General features: G+C 41.0%; 2 non-coding genes across 2 annotated transcripts; one reads left to right on the top strand and one right to left on the bottom strand.

The window, feature by feature from the left end:
• Positions 1-1347: 1347 nt before the first annotated feature.
• On the top strand, positions 1348-1421 carry TRNAI-AAU. Its single transcript has one exon. It is a non-coding gene; the product is annotated as a tRNA-Ile (tRNA).
• A 1121-nt stretch (positions 1422-2542) lies between these two features.
• Positions 2543-2616, bottom strand: TRNAI-AAU. Its single transcript has one exon. It is a non-coding gene; the product is annotated as a tRNA-Ile (tRNA).
• Positions 2617-6661: the final 4045 nt, after the last annotated feature.

Genomic DNA, 6661 nt, shown 5'->3' with positions numbered 1-6661 from the left:
AGATCTCCTACAAGATCCTATATACTCCGATCCTCCATTTCTCTCTGATCTCGTCTGTATTACTCTCTACCTCTCTTGTACTCTGGCCATATGAACCCTTTTACTGTTCCTCAAACATTCCATGCAAGTACCCATTTTTAGACTTTTATAGTGGTTGTACTCTGCTTGTGACACCTCACATGTAAGGTGGCTTGATTGCTCCTTTTCTTCCAGTCACAATCTTATTAAGGCTACACTAACAACTCTATTTAGCATTCCAACCTACTTCCATCACAGTTCCTCCTACCTGCCTCTATTTACCAATCACATTTAACACCTTCTTACATATTTTATAATTCACATTTTTATTATGTTTGTTATTTATATCTGTTTCCATCCTCTATGAGGGCAGATATTTCATCGGCACTGTACTAGTGATGTGTTGCTATAGTTCCCTGATGCCTGTCAAGTGTCTAGAACTGGACCTGTGTAGTTGTTACACAAAGTTAAAGAGATCTTTTTAAAACGTGAATCTGGCTAGGCGCGGTGGCTCACACCTGTAATCCCGGCATTTTGGGAGGCTGAGGCGGGTGGATCATTTGAGGTCAGGAGTTCCAGACCAGTCTGACCAACATGGCGAAACTCCGTCTCTACTAAAAATACAAAAAAAAAAAAAAAAAAAAAAAAAAATAGCTGGGTGTGGTGGCGCATGCCTCTAATCCCAGCTACTGGGGAGCCTGAGGCAGGAGAATCGCTTGAACCCGGGAGGTGGAGGTTGCAGTGAGCCGATACCAAGGTCTTCAAAGTGGGCTTTGATTTGAGATCACTCTGGAAATCTGAGGCAACAGGTAGGGAAACTTCCAAATGAAGGCTCCGGGCACAAGAAACCTGGGACGATCTCGACGGTGGGACCATCGAAAACAGACTCGTCGGGAATATCCTTCAAGTGCCAGTTTCTAGGTTGTGTTAGTGAATGGCTCATACAAAACAAGGACTCGCTAATATTTCACCGAGTCTGATTCATTGTCTGCACGTACTGATTACCAGACATTTAGAAAGCAACAAATGTTTCCATGGATTCCTGGACTATTCGCCGCAGTTTGAAATTTTTAAGCGTCCTCTTTCAACTCTAGGAACACAGCTTAAAAAATAATAATAATAATAATAAATTAATTAAAAATGTTATTTCCTTGTTTTGTTTTTGTTTTAAGGGAAAGTTTCTCATTCTTTTTATTAGGAGTCTAAAGCAACTAAGAAATTGTTTCTTCTTGTGAGACAAACAGGAATTACATTGCTGAATGTAATGCTTTCCCCAAAAAGGGATGAGGGTCGAGATTAAAGCGAAAAAAAAAGACGTGTTATGGTGGCGGCCGGTTAGCTCAGTTGGTTAGAGCGTGGTGCTAATAACGCCAAGGTCGCGGGTTCGATCCCCGTACTGGCCACGTGTGTTTCATGGTGCTTTTTCACTTCATGGCAGTTCTGCAGAAAGTCGTCGCTTTTCAGACAGCGCAAAGGGCTGAGGGTAGTTAACAATGCTCTCAGATGGTCCAAATTCGCCGCCATCATTTCTTGATCTATCTGAAATCTAACTCCGTTCCCAAAACCCGCAAGTTTCTACATATTCTCAGGTAAAGTTATTATTTTCCACTAGGTGTTAAGGGCTGGGGACGGAAAGCTATTCAGGGCAGAGGATCCAAGATTGGGAGCCCTGCCTAATGAAAGAAAAAAAAATTAGAAGATTACTGGCTTTTAAAAAATTATTTAAATGAAGCTTACTTGATTTTAAATCGTCCTCCCAATGTACTCCTGAAACCAAACTTCTTTCTCAAATTGTCAAGAGATACAAGATAAAGAGAACAAATTCTTAGGAGATTGTTATTATATGTCTCTGAAGACTTTTTCAGATTTAACTGACAGAAAAGATTGCCCTGAGAGGAAGCTATCACTTTGAACATGGAACACAGACTTGGCGTGTTTTGTTTTGGTTTGGTTTCTTGTTTTGTTTTTAGGAAAGGATGAACTAGACAGGAGTCGAATCTGGCCTCTTGTGATTAATAAACATGCACCTTGCATACTGCTTCCAACTCGAAAAGGCAATTCAATATTTCTTCTCTTTATCTTGTATCTCTTGTCAATTTGAGAAACAAGGTTGGTTTCAGTAGTAATTTGGAAGGACAATTTGAAATCAAGTAAGCTATATTTAAATAATTTTTAAGAAGCCAATAATCTTCTAATTTTTCATTTTTTTTTCCTTAGGCAGGACTCCCGATCTTGGGCACTCTGCCCTGAACAGCTTTCTGTCCCTAGCCCTTACAACTGCAGGAAAAGAATAAGAACTTTACCTGAGGAGATGTAGAAATTTGGGTGATTCGGGAATGGAGTCAGGTTTCAGATAAAGAAATGATGGTGGGAATTTGGACCATCTGAGAGCATTGTTAATCACCTCAGCTCTTCGCTGGCTAAAAACCGACGAGTTGCATTGTTAATTATCCTTAGCTCTTCGGCGGCTGAAAACCGACGAGTTTCTCTAGAACTACCAAGAAAAAGTACTGAGGAAAATATGTGGCCCGTACGGGGATCGAACCCACGACCTTGGCGTTATTGGCGCCACGCACTAACCAACTGAACTAACCGGCCAAAGTTTTGGGTCTCTTCCCCCACACACCCCTCTCCCCCATTAATCTAGACCCTCCTCCTTTTTTTTGGTGAGAGCATTAAATTCTGCAATATAATTCCTGTTTGTCTCACAAGGAGAAACAACTTCTTAGTTACTTTAGACAATTCAATATCATATTACCTCTGATCATTCTGGGTAGTCTTTTCTGTCCTGTATAGTTTCCATACCTGCACATACTCATGAGTATTAAGCTGAATACTGCAGAAGTTCTTTCTGGAGTTATCTCTTATTGCAGCTCTCTTCTTTCTGGTATGCTGTCCTATTAACTCTAGCTTCCCCAGTCTCCCAGTCTATCAACTCCTCATCAACTCTGGGAGTCCACCAGGTTCTGCTCGGGTTCTGCATTTCTGCATTGGGGCCTGGAAACTCAAGGCCATAGTTAGGGGCTAATCCTAGTGTTCACCTCCCGCTCTCTCCAATCATTCATTTTTTTCCCTGTGATTCAGGGGTTACTATTCTTCCTTACCAAATACTGTATGTCTTGAAAAGTGTCATTTCATCTTTTTTGTTAGGTTTTGGTTCTTTACTGCAGGAATGTAAATCTGATCCCTGTTATTCCAACTTGACTGGAATCATCTCCCAGTCACTTGGAGGATGAAGAGCTATTTGGAGGAGCTATTTTCTGCTATGGGTTGCAGGCTTTTGGCACCAGAGAGGACTCTGTTATTATATAAGTGCAGCGGCCTGTCTTCCAGGGCTGTCTGGAGATCTTGGAGCCTCAGGGTTCTTGGGGCAAGCAGATATTGAGCTGCGTCTCCAGGGTCCGACTGGGACAACATGTCTGAAGAGTTCAGGCTACAGACCCCAGGGTGGCTAAATTGCCCGATCTTCTTTTGGGTTTGCCCTGGAATGCTCTGTTTGACTGATTGGAGTGGGCACAGAGGTAGAGAGAGAGCTTGGGGGAGGGCAGGTTCTGGGACTAGGGGTCCGGGGGGTCAAATGTAACTAAAATGGGCATTCGGATCTCTGCTGGACGTGAACTAATATGTGGGATCCACGCACTTTTTCTTTATTTGTGCCCTGTAGCCACCAGTAGATATCCTTCACCTGAGGAAATTGGAACACCTTCGCCTCTGGGCTCTATGGGCGTCTTCTGGTAAGCGAATCTGGGCAGTCCTCCCAGCGTCTGTACCTAGGAGGCCCAAGGGTGATTGCCATCTGGCACAGCCTAGGGGATTGCGAGTGGATGAATGGGACCCGCCCAGAACCTGAGTTCCCCACAGCGAGTCCACTCAGTCCCTGTCTTAGGCCATCCCTGTCCTTCCCCAGAACAGAGGGTACGGAGACCAGTGGTGTGAACTCGCTTGTGGACTAGATGATTTTTGATAAGTTGTTCGCTGATGACCTTTAAATTACCTTTCTTGTAAAAGTTACATTCTAGCTCTATCGGTGGTGGTGTTAGAAAGAGTTGCTTGTGTACATCTTTAAAAACTGTTTTGTTTGAAATTCTCAGGAGATTGAGTATCCTAGTTGCTTTTATTATGGCATAAATATTTAGCCACTAATTCAATTATATCTTATGATATTTATACTAAAATTATAAAATCCTAGTAACCCTACAATTGTATCGAGATAAGAAGGCTTTTGTTCACCATTTCAAATAGTTAACGTTCTAATTTTAAAGTGCATTTGGAGAAATTGAGTTTAGCATTTTTATTATATTCTCTGAGAACTTCTTTAGTTTCACTGAGAATCATTTCATGTATCTGATTTTGTAAATCAGTTACCCTTTAAAAAATAATAATTTTTCACTGTATTTGTCTTTTTCGTTATTTTCTCTATGAAGTAGCTAATACATCTTATTTATTGGAAGTAATATAAAGGTTCCTTTTAGATATAAATCCATATTCCAAGCACACCTGCATTTTTTTCAGTGAAAAATTTAAAAAGAGAGAACAGACATAAATCCATATAAGAAATATGTGGGCCGGGCGTGGTGGCTCACGTCTGTAATCCCAGCACGTTGAGAGGCCGAGGCGGGCGGATCACGAGGTCAGAGTTCGAGACCAGCCTGACCAACATGGTGAAACCCCGTCTCTACTAAAAATACAAAAATTAGCCGGCCCATGGTGGCGTGCGGCTGTAGTCCCAGCTACTCAGAAGGCTGAGGCAGGAGAATCGCTTGAACCTGGGAGGTGGAGGTTGAAGTGAGATAGGGCCACTCCACTCTCCACTCCACCACTGCAGCCTGGGCGACAGAGCAAGACTCCGTCTCAAAAAAAGAGAAAAAAAGAAAAAAAAAGAAACATGTGAGTGGATTTAGAGAAATTATATTCTGTAAATCAGACAGTGGTCAACTTGAAACTGTTTTCTTGGGTGGTTGAGACAAAAACACTTAGATTCCACCTCTACCAAACAACTTGATTAATGCAAAAGAAAAGGAGAATGCCAACACAGGAACTCTGTCCAGAAACTAAATCAGCAGAGATGTCAGGTTAACACACTGTTGACAGTTACCCATCTCCAAAAAAGAACTTCTCATTGTTATAAAGGTGCTTAAAATCTAAACATGAACCCTGTGCCTAGCCTACAATTTTTTCAAGAAACTGCAAAGAACCCTACACTAGTTATTAATATCAAGTTTCCACCCAAAATGGCCCAAGAATTTGTTTGAAATGCTTAACATGTGAACTGAAATAAACTTGGCAAACTACAATTATGATGAAGTTTTATACCAAGAATTCAATCAGCCTACTCCTAAAGTTTCACCATTGTAATTTCCCAGGATGTCTTTCCTATATGATATAGGAAAGACATCGAAAGATATCCTGGAAAATTACAATGGTGGAACTTTATATGACATATATTATAGACATATATATGTCTATATAATCATATATATGATAGACATGTATATCTATATATATCCATATTGTAAGTATAACATTGCCCACAAACCTTTGGATCATGATTGTGTAAGGGAGATGCCACACTTAACTTTAAGGCAGAAGAAATTAGCAGCAACTAAGACTCATATGTGACAACTTGTATCATAAGCACAATACGTGGAATATTTTCATGAGAGGCATCTGAAGTAATATGCTACACTCTGCAACAATTACCTAAGTTTCCCACATGGTTTTAAGACTTTTGTGCCTCGATTCTGTTAAAAATATCAACTAGTATAAACACTAAGTCATATCCATTGGTTTTTTGTTTTTTGTTTCTTGTTGAGATGGAGTTTCCCTCTTGTCACCCAGGCTGGAGTGCAATGGCACCATCTCTGCTCACTGCAAACACCACCTCCTAGTTTCAAGAGTTTCTCCTGCATCAGCCTCCTGAGTAACTGGGATTACAGTCGCCCGCCACCAGGCCCAGCTAATTTTTGTATTTTTGCTAGAGCCTGGGTTTCACCATGTTGTTCAGGCTGGTCTTGAACTCCTGACCTCAGGTGATCCGCCCGCCTCTGCCTCTCAAGTGCCGGGATTACAGGCATGAGCCATGGCCCCCAGCCCACATACCCATTGTTTTTGCATAAACAAGTTAGAGAGCTGTTCTCTGAAATTCAATAGATATAGTTAATACTACTACTGTGTTTTTAAGTTCTTAGGTTTCGTGAGTGGACTTCAGGACTATTTCAACAGCAACTAAATCAAATATGCTTTCATAAAATTGTCATTTAAAAAGACTTCAGAAACTAAGCAGGGGGAGAGGACCATTGGAAACAGAAAGGGGTGCGATGAGTTGGAGATTGTGGGGAGCAGAGGAGAAAACTGCAGGAGGGAAAAGTATAGCAAGCAATATTCATTTAGTGGTGCTCCAGAAACACATGTCTACTGAGATTTATCTTGATTGGAGCTTCTTATAAACAGGCTGATTGTCAAGATTCTTGATGGAAGGTTTTTTTTGTTTTTGTTTTTGTTCTTGTTTTGCTTCTTGATGGAAGTTTCTTACAAAACAGACTGATCACCAAGATTCTTAACTCAGGTTTCAATCAATGACAAAATTGAAAACTTCAGCAAGAGAGATTTGAGAAGTGGAAGACAGGCAGTGAATTTTCCAATA

The sequence above is a fragment of the Nomascus leucogenys genome, chromosome 22a (genome assembly GCF_006542625.1).
Source record: "Nomascus leucogenys isolate Asia chromosome 22a, Asia_NLE_v1, whole genome shotgun sequence".
NCBI classification, from domain to species: Eukaryota; Metazoa; Chordata; class Mammalia; order Primates; family Hylobatidae; genus Nomascus; species Nomascus leucogenys.
The sequence above is the reverse complement of the archived record's forward strand: the minus strand, read 5'-3'. Positions and strand labels throughout refer to the sequence as shown.